At 41.4% G+C, this 18,829-nt stretch overlaps 1 protein-coding gene across 2 annotated transcripts in view; it reads left to right on the top strand.

Annotated features, from left to right (window-relative positions):
- Positions 1 to 18,829, top strand: part of LOC146307270 (partitioning defective 3 homolog) — a 474,057-nt gene that overhangs the window by 417,041 nt on the left and 38,187 nt on the right. The window lies entirely within an intron of this gene.

The raw sequence follows: 18,829 nt of genomic DNA, 5'->3' as shown, positions 1-18,829 counted from the left end.
CACAAACCCTCTCACACACAGACAAAAAAATCATACTTACACATTTCCTCTTGTAAGACGCTCTGTGATGCTGCCCATTTCAGCAGGATTACAGTCTTTGATTCTTAGCAGATGAAACAAAAACAAATATGGCAGCCGCAGCACCCGACAGATGGAGGTCACACGCTCTGAGAAGTAATTTTGCGCAATGGATTTTTAGAATGAACACACACATATACCCACACACTCATTGCTGAGCTTGAGCAAGTGTGAGCACAGTGTCTCGTCAGCGGAGGGAGATGAGTGGTTTTGGGATTGTCTTTGATGGCTCTGTCCCCCTGCTGAGACAGCAAGTCACCTCTTTTCTCTGTCTCACAGTTGTCCCTTTACACACACACACACACACACACACACATACACACACAATCTCTCCATCCATCCTGGATATACTGATGAGACAGTGTGGCTATCTGAAACACAGGAGCCATTTTCATCTTTTGTGGGCGATGTAATGGCAAAGAGAAGGTCAGTGTTCCCATCGTCTCCTGCGGCAATGCTAGTCTGTCTTTCACTGGCACCAACGCACACACAGAAACACACACACAGAGGGAAAAGATCGCAGACTTGGCAAGGCAAGAGAGACAAAAGAAAGCCCCAGTGTACAGTCTCTAAGGGTGGGAGGACATGAAAAGCCACAGGCCAAGACTCTTGAGACTCTTTAAAGTTCCCATGAAGTCAAAATCCATTTAAAATGTTTTTATCAAGTGTATTGTGCTACATGTCACTTATAAGTGATGTAGCACAAAATGATATTCTCAGGTATTTTTAATAGTATGTATGGTGTGTTTCTTTTTACAGCAAAATAATTAAGAACTGTTGTTGACTCATCATGCATTCAGGGGCATACACTAAATTTGCGTTTGTCTCTGGGGGCCTCACTGTCCAAAACTTTATATCATTATTCACTGATTTGGGTTTACAGAGTTTTCTGACAGCTTTAGCAGCTTACTTGTTGCTAAATTTGCTAACTGTTAACTGATACCAAGCAACAGAACCAGGCCCAAATAAGCTCAAGGAAAACCAGTAGGTGTTTTGGTTCTAGTTAGGAACCAACTTTTCAGGTTCAGTTGTTTTTTTGTGCTCAGAATTGTCCAGAGTTAGTTTGTCAAATTCCATGTTGGTGGAAAAGGGCTCCTAGTGAACAAGACTGGTCACTGGGATGACCATAGCCTCCCATTGCCACATGGAATACAGTCCAAAAGTTGTTTACAGAGTTTCCTTAAAGAAAGATCATTTTATTTGTTGCTAAAGTAAGTTAGCTAACTGCTAACTGCTGTCTCCCTGCTGTCAAACTGGTCTCCATTGATCTCGAAGGCTGTTTTGGTCCCAGCCATGTTCAGTGGGAGCTCTTAGTGTGAGAAGAATCAGCTAATATGACTGCTCTCCCCAGTGCTATTAGATGCACAGTGCTATTGTAAATGCCAGTCAATGTCTGCATCACCTCCCTAGCTGGCTGTTTTACAGGAAACGCATGAGCAATAAGTACTTTGTTCATTTCCGTATTCACACGGTGGTCATTTTCTTGTGACGTCAGGTTCAGGGTGGGGAGCTCTAATGCTATTATCAAAAGGATAACATCACACCGCCGTGTTTCAGGTTGTAAGTCATATCAACTTATGAAATCTGACAAATCAACACGGTTTCCCAATTGATCATCAACTAAAGACAATGGATAATGAAAATATGGAGGTTCACGAAGCAATATAACCGCATTACTGTTTGATAATGTTAATAATAGCTCATTTGTGCTTTTTCTTTCGTATCATGGAACACTATAGAAGTGGTTGAGTGCTAACAATAGCCGTTGGGTTAGATTTCTTACAGTTATATGACTTACAACCTGAAACGCAGCTGTGCGACATCCTTTTGTAACAGCATTTGAGCTGCCCACCCTGAGTGTGATATCAAAGGAAAATGGCCACTGTGAATATGGTGAATGGAAACTTTCAACTTTGATGTCAAAGTTATTGGCACAGAAGTGGCTTGCGAAATCTGAGCAGTGTTTGTGTTTATGGTATACAGCTCAGTTTGTCTCCTCTATACTTTCAAGGTGACATTGAATCACAGTTATCACAAATCCTGTCCACCTTGCCACCTCTTCATTATAGAATGACCTCTCACAGAGAGGCCCCTAATTAAAAGTGGACTCTGTCAGCTTTCCTGGTTGGACAGAGCCCCAGCTCTAGCTCCACACCTGCCAACACAGGATGATCCAATCCAACGCTTCTTGTTTTGAAGCCGTTACCTGAACAGCACTGAGCTAATGAACACTGCTGAGTAGCAGGGGGCAGTTCACTTATCTGCTCCTTTTTATTTCTGCCTTTTTATTCACTTCATTCGAAAGAAGTCATGATGCACCTTCCCGGCGGTGGCTTTGTACCTTGACGAAGGGGGCAGATTTAAATAACTCAAAGTGCCTTCGCTCAGACCTAATCCCCAACCCCACTCTAATCAACCCCGTTGTTCCCTTCTTCGCTTCTTAACATTTTCTATGTGATGGAGTGAAGCAAGGCCAGATAGAGGCATTTAAATGTAAGTGCTGGCAGGCTAATCTCTCCAAATCCACCCTCCGTTGCTTTCATTACTCCACCAAGGTGCACGTTGTTTTCTTTTCTTTCAGGTCATTCCTTTTGATACTACAAGTCAGAAAGTGATTTCTCGCAATGCGCAAGACTACAATTTGCTCGAGTTTTAGCACCGAAATTGCTTAACCCCTATGAAACACCTCAGGCTGTAAAGTATAGGATGTGGATCTACTTTGTTATGTATCAAAGAGAGGACAAGCTCTGACAGGCCAAAGTCGATAAAGACATGATATGTTCATTGGTCTACAGCTATGTAATAACCCTCCCTCACCATTTCTCCAATCGTGGCATTTACCTCATTATTTATCTATCTAGTGGAAACGTTAGCAAGATCCCGAGAAGATAAGTGAGATCATTTCTCCTGGCATGGATATGATATTTTCTCCCCCCTCCTGCCTCCCCTTCATTCTTTGGAGCTTGAGCCCTGGAGCGAAACGACACAAGAAAATACAGCTTTCTAAAGTGATTTGAGCGCCCAAAGCTCCAGTGACATTCAGTAAGGATAAAAATCTTCGGGGAGGAATCAGCAGCATCCCCCAGCAGCCTTGGCGTTTCACCATAGGGAGAGAAAGCAATAAAAGTGCAGAGATAAGATGAGCTGATGGCGCAGACAGTTTTGGCACTAATGATGCCTTCAGTGTTTTCGTTGTATGTTTCGCCTACCATCTTCTGCAGCTTTCATTGTATGCAGGCTTTTGTTACACAGCTGTGAGTTAATGTGGCGGCTTCATGTGTTTATGGCTGCATGTAAGCTCTGCTTTCACTGTGTTTAAGTTATTGTGGGCAAATACAACCCTAATTTTCAAAAAGTTGGAACATTGTGTACAATGTAATTAAGAATAGAATGCAATGATTTGCAAAACATTTGCAAATTATACTCAGTTGAATACAGTACATGTATTTAATGTTCATACTGATTAACTTTACTCATTCTGAATTTGATGCCTGCAACATGTTCCCAAAAAGTTGGGACAGAAGCATGCTTCCCACTATGAGAACACTCAGTTACCATTTTGGAACTGAGCACCTAAATTGTTGAAGTTTTGAAAGTGAAATTCTCTCACATTTTTGCTCAATGCACAACAGTCCAGGGCCTCTGTTGTCGTCTTTTTTGCTTCATAATGCACCACATATTTTTAATGGGAGACAGGTCTGGACTGCAGGCAGGTCAGTCTAGTACCTGAACTCTTTTACTACAAAGCCACACTGTTGTAACACATTCATAATATGTTTTGGCATTTTCTTGCTGAAATAAGCAGGGACATTGCTGAAAAACACATCTGAATAGCAGCATATGTTGCTCCAAAACCTGTGTGTACCTTTCAGCATCAGATGTGACAGTTTCCCATGATGCCATGGATACTGACACACACCCATACCGATACTGGCTTTTGCAGTTCGCGCTCATAACAGTCTTAATGGTCTTTTTCCTGTTTAGGCCCGAGGATACCTCGTCCATGATTCTTTTTTTTTTTTTTAACATTTTACAAAACGTCCCAATTCTTTGGTCATTTGGGTTGTACTACAGCGTCATATTTTCTTACACCTTATTGTAATCTTGAGGAGTGGTTCACCTATGTGTTTTGGTGCTGTAGTATTCTGCACAGGTAACTCAACCCTTGAGCGTCCTCACACGCTGTATGCTATACATTGCTTTGCCACAGGGCTTCTCATCTTTCCCATTTTTTTTTTTTCCCATTTTTTTTCGCAAGTCCTCTGCCTCCCCCTCCCACCTCTGCCTCGGACTCTTGGAGCAGATTCCGCTGGCGTTCAGTGGGTGGGTGGGGTGCAGGCAGGCCTCAGACATCTTTCTCACAGGGCTTTTTCCACGTCCACTGAACACATCCATTGTTAAGGGGCTAAATCCGCTGACGTTTCCCCTCTTCCTGTCCGGGCTTTGAAGCTCTGCACTTGTCTTGTCTGTCCATCCATCTTTCTGTGCATCCGACGGGGTTTATGACACAGATGCTCCAGCAGTTGGAAGGCTGGAACATGTGTGGAGCATTCCTGTTTTAGACCCTGGTGTCCTCAGCTCCGGTGTGCACCAGGAACTGATTAGAAGAGGGTGAGAAGGTGAACTTAGCAGGTTTTAAAGGCTGGTGCCAACTTTATTAAACCTGTGTCTCTGCTGCAGTTTTTAAAGACTCCCCTTTGAACAATGTTTATTTATGGAGCTCAATGTGCAGACAGCATGTCACATTCAAAAAATATCTTGCCCATTGACAACTTGCCCTTCTCCTCTCAGCGAACATTACAGCTGTTCCTGCCAGATGGCATCCAACTAAAAGAGAAACAGGTAGAGAAGGTGAAATTAATGGAAAACATGTTGAACTCAAGAGTAACTTGAACTTGAAATTTCAGCACAGGCCTCCTTCAGACGGGCTTTAACCTCACACGGTGCCCTTATTTATTTCAATGATGGCACCTCTAGCAGAAAATAAAACTAAGGGTCATCCTAAGGTTGTGAACCTGTTTCAACTTTTGTCACAGCACAGTCCAGTGTGGTTTGGCAAAGCACCGCCAGTCACACAGGAGCTGGTATTTTTGCTTTTAACCCTGCGATCCTTGTAACAAAAGGCAACAGATAAAATGATTACCACCGTCAAAACATAACAGAGAGTTGTAAAAGCCCTGTGTCATACTGTTAGTGGTACACAGAGACATCACTATTTGTATTTGTATTTGTTCAACCAACAAAATGATCTGTATTTGTATCTGTATTCAGATAGAAGACCAGATGTTGGTGTGGTTTATACCAGAAGTCACATTAATCAGGCAAATGTTTTATTTTCTAACCTGATATTCATTTGATATTCATGTCGTACCTCCCATTTAACTGGAGGACAGTGTATTATAAATCCAAAGATTCTGTTTTGCATTAAAAGTAGAAAGTCTAAAATAAAGATATACAAGCATATAGAAATATCCTTCAGTTGAAGCAAATAATCTTGATGCATTAAATCAGTGATTAAGGTAGATACAATCTTTTTAACTATGCAGAGGTAACCATGGAGCTCACTTTTACTGAATAATAATTATTCCATTTCATTATTTGTCCTTTCCCATATAGGATATTCAGATTCGCAACTGAGAAGCTTTCAAATTCAGACTGTTCCAGTTACTCAGTCTGGATCTTCTCTTTTATTGTCTCACAAGTACCTGTTTAGGTCTGAATTTATCCAGAAGGTTCTGTAAATGTGTGTTTATGTGTGTTCAAAGGCTGTATTTTCTCTCTATTTTAAATTACAGAAAGCTAAAGAGAGATTATTAAGTTTTATGAATCTCAGTAAAACAAAAATAAATGTACATAGGCTTTTGTTTAACTAGGTGCACTTTTGGCCTTGTGAACTTGAAGAAAAGAACTTATTTGAGTGAAATTTATCACAGGTTCATAAATTAATCCAGTTTGTCTAGTTTTAAGGTCTAAGACAGGGCACACTGCCTTTACAAGGTAATTTGGTCGTTTTGGACATTTTTTCTTCCCCTTAATGAACAAATGTCATTTCCACCACATCTAAATATATGACTATTATTTAAAAAGAATATGACATATGTCATCACATAATATATATGACTATTTTCTCAGCTAGTGTTGCCAGTTGATAGCTTTTTAAACATTTGTGAATCAAATTAATTAGGTGTCAGATGGACCAGCTTAACATTCTTTCACCATAATCTGAAATACAATGCTGGCTTGGGTAGGTACTGTTTTGAAATAAATAAATTGTATTATTACATTAAAATGATTATTATATTACATATTATGGATAAGTGTTTGATGTATGGTTAGAACTTTTGAAGTGATATTCCATTCAAAATCTCCCACTGTTTTCCTACTGATAGCTTGAATAGAGGCTACTGTAACTTAGCAGTTTATTCACAAGTTAAAATAAGAATCAAAATGTCCAAAGAAACTTCTTGAACTCATGAACAATTATTCACTTCTGCTAACTGCTAAATCAAGCCTTTTATTGTGTTTGAGGACTTGATATTCTGATACATAATGGAATAACAAAGCAAAATGTAAAAACCCTTTAAAATCAATTTGAGCCCTTTGTTTAAAACTCAGTAAGATCATCGTTTAGAGAGTCATTTAAGAGTGAATAATGAGAAAGAATTATTAAATGCATTTAATACTTTTCACTATGAATTAATTGCATCATTCAAATGCAAATTTATTTAATTGCTCTATGAGTTGTTTTTTAATGTATCCACTTTAAAATGTATTATGATTAACTCCTGAAAAAGTCTAGAATTATGTTTGGAGGCATCCGCCATGAATTACCTTCACCCCAACCTGATGCAACCGTGGTTTGCACTGCGTATTTTATGTGCTTATGCCTATTTTGTGCACCAAGACATGTTTGAATAAAATTTGCTTAACAATTGGGTTCAAACATAGGTTGCGACCCACGCTTGTCAGGAACACAATATTGAGTCATCAGCAAGATTTATAGACCATACATCAACTCTCTGCAGAAAGAGACAAGCTAATATACAGTGTATGAGGCGGCATGAGCCCAACCTTTTAGTGGTCTCCTTTTGTGTGGGACCTCCCTCCACAGTATTTCCCCCAGTACTTCAGAGGGACCCCCCCATTCACCCCTCAGCACACAAAGACGAGACAGAGTTGGCCTGGGTAATTGGGATAATAATTATTTCTGCATTTAGTGCCAGCTGGGTGCCTGAGAAGGTCAGGGAACAGCATGAGGACAGGCTTATCTCCATGTTGGTGCTGGCTTCCATATGGCAGCAGACAATAGGAAAGGGCCTTGGCCCCGGACACAGCAGCATGGCACAGGACAGCTCCCACAGACAAAACACAACAACACACTGAGGCAGCACTAACCACGGTGGGTCTCAGAACTGCCACACAGGCTGGCGGGCTGAATGACTGGCTGCACAGCGGTGGACTGACAATAAAGGACAGTGGAGAGACTGGAGAGGGAAAGAGAAAAACAGGCAAAAATATTGCCCAGGAGCATAAAAAAGGCATTTCTATAAAGTTAAAATCATGAACTTGTTGCCTTTAAATCCTTGTCTCATTCAGGGAACCAATAGGTTCCTTCCTGCCTGAATGGAAACAATGAGAAAGGCTTTCGTAATTTATGAAGAGGACTTTGACCTCTCCATTGAAACTCTACCTTTATACGTTAGCTTGGTAAAGGCTTAAGGCTTGATGAAAAGATGTGAACAGCGAGAGGTTAAAAGTCCCCTTTCTTTTCTCCCCATTCTACGGCTCCTTATTCATCCGCCCCTTCGACCTCACCGTTCACTGGGTTACCATGGCACCAAAAACCCCCGTAGCAACCCGGGCCTGAGCTTCATAAATCAGATTTTTTACTGTGTAGCACTCCTTTTAATCTCCATCCACTGACGGCTTTATTTGATTCCTTCTCTTTGGAGGGCTTTCACTGGTCAGTCCATCGTGAAAAGAATTCCGGGGTGTGTGTATGCATGTGTATGTGTGTGTTTTGTATGCATGTGCACAGGCGTGAGAAAAGGCCTATAGAAAAACAATGTTGTCCAAAGCTCCTTTGAACCCCCTGTGAGCATTTCTTTCAGTTTGAGTTCCCAGTGTCCCCTTCCCTGCTTGGTGACTTTGAGCGAGAATCATCATCATTTTTAATGACGAGTCGTTAATCCCCTACCAGGCTGCAATCATACCTCACTTTCATGTCCAAACGAGGAGGGGAGTCCATTTTTTCTCTCCTCTTCTTGTGGTTTCCTAAAAAAAAGTGACTTAATTTAATTAAAAGGGAACTTGGCACTGTCCAGGCAGATCCATTACTTATTCATAAAGTGACTTTTGTTTCCGTGCGACCTGTTAATCAGAGCGACGCTGTAAAGAACATGAGCCAGCAAAGCCCCCACCTTCCCGGCGGCGCCATCAAACTTTAATACGACTCACTGGTCCGGGTCGCGCTCTTGTCTTAGAGTCCATCTCCCAAACAAACAGCCGAGGTGAGAGAAGGCGGCCCCGATAAGACGGAGACGGGCTCAGGTGAGCAGGAGAGAGGAGCCGGTGCACGACTGAGGTGGTTAAAGTGTCTGGGCTGGATGACATGCTGCTCCGAGAGCCATTTCAGTAACTGTCCCATTGATCTGCAAGTAAATGGATGAGATGGCTCTGTAATAGCAGGGACCTCTGGCTCTCAACAGCAGCTGTCCATCTCAGACTTTGTAAGCTGTGATCGATGTGATGGCCATGTGAAATCAGATGCTGGCCTCAGGTACTCTGCCTGGGAGAGCAAATGTGTGTGTGTTTTTCCAGTGTGTTTGTCTCTGTGTGTATAAATTTAAGCTTTAGGGTCTGTACAGATTAATACAGTTTTGGAGAATCTGGGTAAGTCAGAGTACGTTATGTTTGGGTGAACGTGGTTATGATATGTTTACAAATCCACATGTTTTGGAGTGTTTGGGTTTGACTGTGTACAGGCTTTTTTGCTATATATGTGGGGTCCAAAAACCAGGACCCCTACATGTGGGGTCCAACTGCTGGACCTCTTTAAAGAGCTGTTGGGCTTCAGGACTTGGTTGTAGGGTTAGGGTTAGGGTGTGTGTCCACCGGTATTCCCACTGCTTACATTGTTTGTACACATAGTTAAGTATCAAACTGAAGTTAAAAACTCAATACCTAAATGAAAATACCTGATTTCGTGAATCATGTCACCTTTGAAAACACATTTTGGAGGAAACCTGATATTGCCTAGAGTAGATTTATTGAGGTGTTTTGTTCCAATGCAAAATGTAAACACTTTGGTGGCCGCATTTCAAGTGGTGGAACGAGTCCATCGTCACTTTACGGTTGGCAGTTCGATTGCTCTCTTCCCCTGGCCACTTGTTTGAGCATCCCAGATAGCTGCCAATGTGTACATATGGGAAGAGGAGGGGTGTAAGTTGCTTTGGACAAAACTGCCAAATAATTAGAATATAATGTGTAATGCCGTGACTACGAAGGAAGGAAGAGGAAATACATTATTTGCTTTCTTGCAAAGGCTTAGATGAGAAAATCAAAGCCACTGTCACATCTTCGCATTAAATATAAAGCTACAGACAGCAGTCAGAGGTGTGACCAAGTCATTATTTTGCAAATCACAAGTAAGTTTCAAGTGTCTGCATTCAAGTAACATGCAAGTCACAATTGAAGTCCTAAGTCCTAAACACTGATTTTTGAGTTCTAAACAAGTCATAACACACTTTTCGCCAAGTGTAATGCCGTTTCAACAAGGGAGCCTCAACATTATTTGTGCAACTTCAAATGTCTAACGAAATTCGAAGTGGTAGGAGCAGATATTAAAACCAGGGAAAACTGCAGGCAGTGCATTTTACATGTGCACTGTATAGAACATTATAGATGGCAGAAGTTAATCTCCTATTCCCCCTTAAAATCTGTGTGAGTAATACATATATCTGCACATGGGTGTGAGTGTGGTTCTGTGTGTAAGAAAAGACAGCAGAAATGAGGGGCAGCCTGTCTACACGGTGATCATGACAATGATGGTGACAGGCTCTTCCACTTCTCTCTTTTTCTGGCTGTCTGGGCTGCTGAGGAGCAGAGGAAAGGTCTAGAGTTCATTATGAGAGATTTTCCTCTTGAAGGGCCACGGCGACCCGAACATGTGGCGAGCTCTCATCACTCCCGACGCTGTCACATAATCTTTGTCCACTTACATCCTAGACACAGGGACCTGACTCGTCTGGAGTGGGTCTGTCTCGTGTATATGTTCCCATTCAACACAGGAAATTAATCTGAAAGCGCCTATAGAGAAATCGCCATTTCAAGCCATTAGCACTTGTCGTGCAAAGCAGCCATTACTGAAATAACCCGGGCAGCAGCGAATATTGGACTTACTGGAGCAATAGCCAATTCATGCTGTATAAGTTTGGAAATCACCCACTTGGGGAATATTGTAATGGTCTTGTGCAAATATGGACATATGCTAAGGAAAACTATCAAAACGTGCCAGACGAAATGAAATAACTGGTTTCACTTCTTAAACAGCCTGAAGAAATATTACAATAAGCATAGCAACCATATAAGAGGAGAAAAACTTCACTTCATGTGTCTCTAGATGAATTCAGGCTGGGCCACACACACACAAGCACATAAACATGCCCATATTAAAGCTTCAGAAGAGGAATGAAATAAATCCATGCAGCAGTTTTACGGCTTATCTTTATAGGATGTGATTGAAATTTAAGGATTTTCCGATTGATTTGTGAGTAAATGTTGACATTCAGCCCATTCATCAATGCAAATCTGCCAATGAGAGGTGTCAGTCAGCTGTTTTATTTGATTGGATGGATTTTTGTATTCCCGGTAAACCCAGTGCAGTCTTGGCTGAGTGCAGATGTTCTGTGTGTTTGCTATAAAATGTTCCAATTTCAGATCTAAAGGTAAAAAAAAACTTTAAAAGTGCCCCATGCCTCCTGTTACCCATGTTAAGGCAATTTTTGGAAGCTGTATTGATATATTTTTTTCTGGGTTCCATATTTGGCACAGCCGCCACACCCTGCTTTTGGAGATTGGCATTCTGTGAACACAGGCCAATTGGCAACTGCTGTTTACTGCTACCAGCTGCTTTTGCTCATTGAAGTTGTTGCCTCTCTTTTACACATCAATCTACTTTCTCTCTCTTTCCTCCCCTCTCATTAATCTTTACAAGATCCCCAAGTATGGCATAAGTTAAGCTTTGCTATATTAACTGGCCTTTGAGGCCTGTTAAAGCTATTTTTGATAACGCCTTGGTTTTGATTAGACTATGACAAAAGCAGATACCACTTGTTGAGCTAATTTCTTTTTCTCATTAAGTCTCAGCTGATGCTGATGGAGTGGCGGGAGGTGTGCAGACGACTGATAGTCTTCTGTGATGTTGGGTACTGGTGAACAACAGACAGGGTTGGTCTCCATCTCTACACTCTTAGAAATAAGGGTTCCAAAAGGGTTCTTCCAGAAGAGCTGAGGTTCTACCCAGAACTATTTGCTTCGAAAGAACCCTTCTTTGAAGAAATGGTTAGTTAAGAATTCTTTGTCAGACTAAGATTGTTTTCACATTAGATATGATTGCTTCGCACCATGCCTGAGTACAACCCCTCAGCTTTTCACATTAGTAAAGTACACTTGCATCATAATCTACACAACATTAGTTTATGTTGCTGCTAAAGTGTAGAATAGCAGTCTTTCATTCCTGTTGTGGACTGTACTCGAGACCACCTTCTCAAGTGGACCAAGGCATGGTTTAGGGTTAGTACAATATGCAGTGTTCACATGAATCAAATGAACTGGACTTTGGCGTCAAGTGAACTTGGATCAAGGCCTGGGTCCTTGATGTGAAAGCCCCTGAAGAGTTCCAGTGAGAACCCTTTTCGTCCAAAGAACCTTTTTTGGAGGATAGAGTTCTTCTAAGATTGTTGAAATCCTTGAATAACTATTTCGTCAAGGATACTTTGTATGACAATGCAAAAGGATTCTCGGTACAACCGCCTGGGTGGGTTCTTATTAGCACCCTTAGAGGGTGGAAAGGTGGAACCATTACACCAGAGAGGGGTTTTACTGTAGAACCCCTCATAGAGGGTTTGTGGGTTGAATTTTCACAGATGGTTCTGCGTATAACCCTTTCTCAGGCATTTTCCACCAACATGGAAATAGGCCCATTCCCATAAGCACCTAAGTTTGAAATGTTAGGAGCATTTTCACCAAAAATGAACTTGTTCGGAACCTGAAAACTGAAAACTTCCCGGCTGCCCCCATAAAAAACAAACAAACAGTTTTCCTTGAGAACCAAAGTGGGTGTGTCATATTATACAGGTTGCAGTGCATTGTGCAACACCCTCTGTTAATGACATCCTTGATTGCATTGGTTCCAAAACTGGTGGAAATAGGGACTGGTTCTTTAGATAGCGTAAAGATTGCAAGGATCTTGAATGGAACTGGTTCAAGAACCAGACCTAATTTGGTGGAAAAGGGCATTCTGTTAGGTTCTAGGTAGAACTGTCTGAAAGGGTTCCAAGTGGAACCTTAGCCAAAGAATCCTTTGGTTCTTGTCAGCACTTTTATTTCGAAGAGTATATTCATGCTGAAGATGTTCATTTTAGGTCTCTTAAATGCTGTCTTTCCAAGTTGACCCATCAGTGTCCTTCAGACACTTTGGTGCTGTCAGAAATTTCAAAAACCTGCTCTCTTGTCCTCTTCCCCGCCGTCTTCAGAAGATCACCTTGCCAGTGCTTTGGTGGAAAAAGTGGGAGGGGTAGGACTGTTTAAAGGTGATAATGGTCTTTAATCTGCACCAATGATGATTTATCAGCTCCTGGCCAGCCTCCCACACTGACTTTAAAACATGAAATAGAAACTATTACCTATTACCGGCTCATCACTCACTTCTTAGGATGTCTGAAGTGGGGGGGGGGGGGGGGGGGGGGGGGGGTTGAGAGAGAGAGAAAAAGATAGAGGGCGAGGGAGAGGAGGAGGAGGTGGGATTCATCTCTCGTTTTTTTTTTTTTTCTCATTGCAAAGCCACCAGAGCTCCAATCCAATTTGCCAGGCATGTGGAGTTATCCTTAAGCCTGTCAAACGCACTGACAGGGAAAGCTGTCACTTCTCATATGGTCATATGGTCACAATCAGCACTCAAGTTATTTATAGGTCCCATCCTTCACACGTTCACTACTACGAGGACCCCTCAACACACTCAGAGACCATTAACACATTTAGTATCACCTCTTTACTGTCCTTTAAAGGAGAAATATGTATGTCTCTAGCGTTCAAAAATGAGTACTTAAGGCCAAATAGCGAATTGGAGCGATAAACCATATAATAAATAGATTGAATCCCTTTTGAATATACGATCTATGGTTGTAACAAGTTGGTCCCCCTGCCCTAAATGTCTAGTAATATAGAGTTAAGCCCACCTCCTAAAACAAAAGCCACTGCTCTGAAAATATATACTCTGGGGTTGGAGTTTAGTGACTGCCTGCCTTATTGCCTGCCAAACTCCATTAACATTTTTCTCAATTTAACCGTTATAAACATCTGCAGCTTTGAAAAGATGATTAAGGATTTCTCATGACTTATAAAAAGATGTTTACTCATTTGACAAGTGTTCGGCATTCCTTTGAACCCTCACTAATGTGAAACATCCTGGACTTGTGATTTCAAAGGTGGCTGTAGCGCTGTTGTGAGAGTAGCAAGTATTTCAATGTAGCATGTTTCTCTGGTAACATATCATGGTCATTTCTACATAAAGGACAAGTAAACTGGAAAACTTCTCCACAAAAGACCACTGCTCCTAAAATCCACCCTGGAGTTGGAGTTCAGGGACTTCCTGCCTTACTGCCTGCCAAACTCCATTAACATATTGCTCAACTTAATGGTTACACACATTCTCTCCTTGTAAAAGACTATTGATGATTTCTTATAACTCATAAACAGACACTGACTCATTCGGCAAACATTCTGCATTCATTTTAACTCTAATAAAAATGAAATGGGCAAACCAAAACTGTTATTCCAGCCCAGAATGGTATTTTCAAAGGAGAACATGAGGAGAATGTCCTTCCTTAATGTCTTACAACATGGTCGTGGTCATTTTACAATTTAGTACAGCAAATGTACTACATGTTTTTCCTTTAAGCTGCTAACTACATTTTATTATAGAACACACAGTTGTTGGGAATTGTGGTTTTTAATTCGCTGTAGCAGTCTTCAGAAATTCACAAGAGCTCACCCAGGGGCACATAAAGGGAACAAAGGTGTAAAATACACTAATGTTCTCTTGATAGTCTCCTTTTCTGTAGTTAATATGCTATAGTATCAAAATTCATTTGGTAATTATGTATTCAAGTAAGTGTACTTCGCATAGCAGCTGTAAATTAAATGCTAAAGATTATGGTAAATAATAGGATATTAGCTTGCACTTAGTGTGGGGGCAAAGCTAATTAAATGTGCTTCAGACAGTCCTGCCTCCACTTGGACTATGGCCGCTCAGTTCTCAGTTACCAACAGTGCAATTATAGCTTCATTTCCATTGTGCCCACTGGCTTTGTGTATGAGTGTGTGTGTGTGTTTTGTCATACCTGGAGGATGTGTGTTAACTCAGCAGGTTGAGCATTACCAAAGACCTCTATTGTTCTCAGTTCTATAGAGAGTTCTCCAAACACCGGCCTCTAATTAAAGGACTCACTCCTACTTAATGCTTTTGTTCCCATGCCCCTCCCCTCTCCTTCTGTGCTAGGGGTTAAGCATAATGAGCATTTTGTGTATGTGGGTGCACATATGCGCTCATGCTTGTGTGTGTAGTGACAGTATCTTAATCTCGTTTCGGCTCGATGGTGCATTTATTCACACATCAGCCACCGCAGTCACCATCTGTGGGCGAACCCATGACCGCCTGGGCCTCTTTTATTAGCATTAGAGGCTAATCCTGGCTTGTCTGGCTGGGGCTGAAGGGATACCATCACAAGTGTCTTCCTCTGTCACCCATTCCTTAAACCACCTGAAGGTGACAGTGTTTTGTCATCAGTGCCTCTCAGCTCCCCCTTCACTTTAAAGTGCTCTCTAAAACCCCCAGTGCCAACGTGAGCCACCTAAACGGGCCTGAATAATTCTCTCATTAGGACCTTGGCTGAGTGCTTTGCTGTGTCACATTTAAAATGTGGCTCCTTATTGAAGGTTTTTTTTTTTGCCTGTGAACATGTAGCCCTGCCAAAGGGAGGGCTTGTGTTATGAGATGAAATAAGAGACACGCAGAGAGAGGAGTTTTATGAGACCCACTATCTTTTATCCCTGTGATATCCACTCATGAAGTTGCACTTTCCTTTAGTGACTGCTGAAATGGCAGTCAGGAGTTCCTCTCAGTGGAGGGAGTTAATTAGATAGATTTCTGTTATTGAGGACACAGACTCAGCTTCTGTACTTTTCTGTAATTTTCTGTGTTTTCACTGCCGCCCGCTCACATCGCATCCGTCTCACTCACAGCTCTGTTTTCCCTGACTCAGTAGCAGTTTAGTCAGAGGATTAGAGGAGATTACACTGCGATCTGCTTTGTGATAACAACTCATATTTGGGGGAAGGCCTCCTATAGTCACCTGCAGAGAGGAAAAGAAAGAAAGAGACAAAACACCCAGCTGCTTTGTGAGAAATGCTAACAATTTGGCCTCATGACAGACACAGTCATCCCTATTAGCCCGTCTGTTGAAAGGCATGGAGTATCATTATCAGATCTCTGTGTGCTCACTGAAGCTCAGAGCCCATCTTAAGTTACAGCGGGTCAAATCCCTGTGGCTGAGAAGAAACAACAGGACAGGACTGATGTTAAAGAAATTACCACTGACAATTACTGGCAATACTTTATTCACAGGAGTGTGCATAAGACTGTCATGACGCTGTCATGAACACAGGCAAGTCTTCATGAATGTTTCTGACTGTTGCCGTTAAGTGTAATTCAGCCAATTATGCCACTTTTAATCCAAAATTGACATTGTTTAAGATGTCTTTAATAAGATGCTCATGATACTGTCCTGAAAATGAGGAAGTCTTCATGAATGTTTATGATTGTTGTCATTGAGTGAAATTTGGCCAATTAACAATTTTTTTAATGCAAAACTGACATTGTCTGAGGTGCCTTTGTTATGAAAACTGGACATTAACAACTGTCATTAACGTGAAGTCTTTATGTCTGTTAATGACTGTTGTCATCATGTGTTTTGTTATGTTATTTTTAATGCAAAGCTGACATTGTGTAAGATGTGTTTGTTATGACATGTTGACACTAATCAAGACAAAAATATCTTAATATGTTTTGTGATGTTTTGTTTTCTATGACACGAGTAGCAGTTAGTCTACTTTAGCAACAGGTAAACAAGCTAACAGCTAGCTGTCCTTCAGGTAAATCATCCTGATACTGAACTCTGTCTTCAGATTGGCCTGTAGCATTTAATGACATCCATTATAGTTGTGGTCAAGGGAATTATTCATGACACACTTATAATGGTCTCATGATGGACGGTGTCAAAACCAACCACATAGGACAGTTAAATATAATGATACAACAAAAAGCTGAACAGTTTCTGTTCTGTCAAATTGTCATGTTGTCAACAACATCTAACAATAATGTATGTATTAAAAATTCCATAACTGACCAAATGGCATTTAATGACAACAGTCATAAACACTGATAAAGACTCCTTCATGTTCATGAAAGCTGTCATGACATCGTTATGACAGTGCCATGACAGTCTTATGCACACCCCTTCAAATAAAGAGATACCGTCTTGCTTTAGCTGCCATGTCCCTGATTCTAGGGGTGGAGTTGGGGGTGTTTTTGCACAAGCATGTGTGTGCACTGGGAACGCTGCCACTGCCGCTATCTTGAAGACTAAAAGCTTGTCACAGCTGACCTCATAGCTTTCTGTTGCGCTGAACATGGACAGTTATGGCCCTCTAAATCTCTATGGAGGACAAAGACACTCTAAGATCATCTTTGCCTCGCTGCAATGTCACAAGATCAGCTTTTGGAATATATCCACATCTCCTTCAGTCAGAAAGAATTCAAGCCAGTTCTTGTTTATATCTAGTGTTGACTTTGCTCTCCTCCAGACCTTGTCATTTTCTCATTGGGGTCCAAGCTTATTAATTTAAACCAATTGACATTAAAATATATAATTACACTTGACCAGTTCTGCACCTGATGGCCTTTTCCATGCCTTGATTATTGACTGCCAGGGCTCCTGATTAGCATGTCGGTCACAGGGGAAGTGGTGGCCCGCGGTCACGATGATAATTGAGATCATAATCACAGCCAATGACTTTGTGTGTGTGTGTGTGTGTGTGTGTGTGTGTATGGTGGTCGTAGTAGCGGATTGGGGGGCGAGGGGCTCCTAGCTGTCACAGGGGTTTTTGATTGATTGATGCCTGATGCGAGATGATTGATGCGCCCTTGCATTAAACCAAGTGGCGGCCATGCCGAGGCTCATCGCGGCTTTAGCAGTTTAAGGCAGCGTTACGGCTTCATTAAGGCAGAGAGCCACTGCGGCCATAGATCATGGCGGTGACAGGCCAACATTATGTCTGGCTGGGTTGATAATGATGTCATGAATGTGAGGGTCACAGGTTGAAGGGGCATTAACATATGTAAGGCTCCCAGAGGTTGATGGGAGATAGCATTAATGACAGGATTTCTTCTTCGCTGATTTAACTTTCTGACTTTATGGACTGGTACAGACATACTACAGCATTGTAAAAGACACACAGAACAGGTGGATTTGATCACATGAACAAAGGTTGAATCAAAATAAAAAGTAACAATAACAACCCCAAAATTTTTTGTTTACTAGAAAAAGGTTTTGTAGCATATTTTGTTTTCTGTTCTCTTAACAGAACTGAACTATTTGTCACACAAGTCACATGTTGGTGTGTTTTGCATGAACGCCCTAAAAGAGCACAGCTCATTGAACGTGTGCGTGTTTTCTGGTGACTGGACTGAATGGATGAATTTGCAACTAATGAACGTGAGCATTTTAATTCCCAACAGAGATAACAATGCTCACATTGTCAGTTAAAGAAGTGTGATGCAGACTCGCAGCAGAGAGAGAGAGAGACCAAAGGAAAGGGAGTGTGCAAATATGGACAGATATATCGACATGATATAAAAACTTCCTTTCATCATGGAGCATTAAGTGTCTGACCTGGGCTACGCTGCCAACTATTAACAGTGACAAACAGTTATATATGCTTGTCTCCTCTATCTTATCTCCCTGTCTATCTTCACGCAGTTCTAATGGATTATGGTGCATTAAATTTGAACTGGGAAGTTGGAATTCCTATGTAGATATGTTATCTTTTTTTTTTTGCTTAACAATGTTTATTGATAATTTTCCCTATTATACAAAAAGGCAACATTTAACAAAGACACTCCGAAGAAAATTAGACAACTGCACATGAACAAACAAGAAATCATGACAAACAAAAAAACATAGGGGTAGTGAGAGAGGCGTGCAAGGGTGACACATACAGAACTAGGGCAGAACAAGTATTCACAGTATTATGGAAATCCCTGTATGTCCAAGTGTGATGTCCAAGTCGCAGATTTTTGACAAAAGAAGCATCACAGCAACCCATTACAGAAGAAGCCATGTGATGCAACATACTCTCTATAAATGTATATGTATTAAATTGAACCATTCCCACAAAAATCAGCAGTGGTCCC

This window comes from Lutjanus erythropterus, chromosome 21 (assembly GCF_056507025.1).
Source record: "Lutjanus erythropterus isolate fLutEry1 chromosome 21, fLutEry1.hap2, whole genome shotgun sequence".
Classification (NCBI taxonomy): Eukaryota; Metazoa; Chordata; class Actinopteri; order Lutjaniformes; family Lutjanidae; genus Lutjanus; species Lutjanus erythropterus.
Note: the sequence above shows the minus strand (reverse complement) of the source record. Positions and strands in the feature narration are given on the sequence as shown.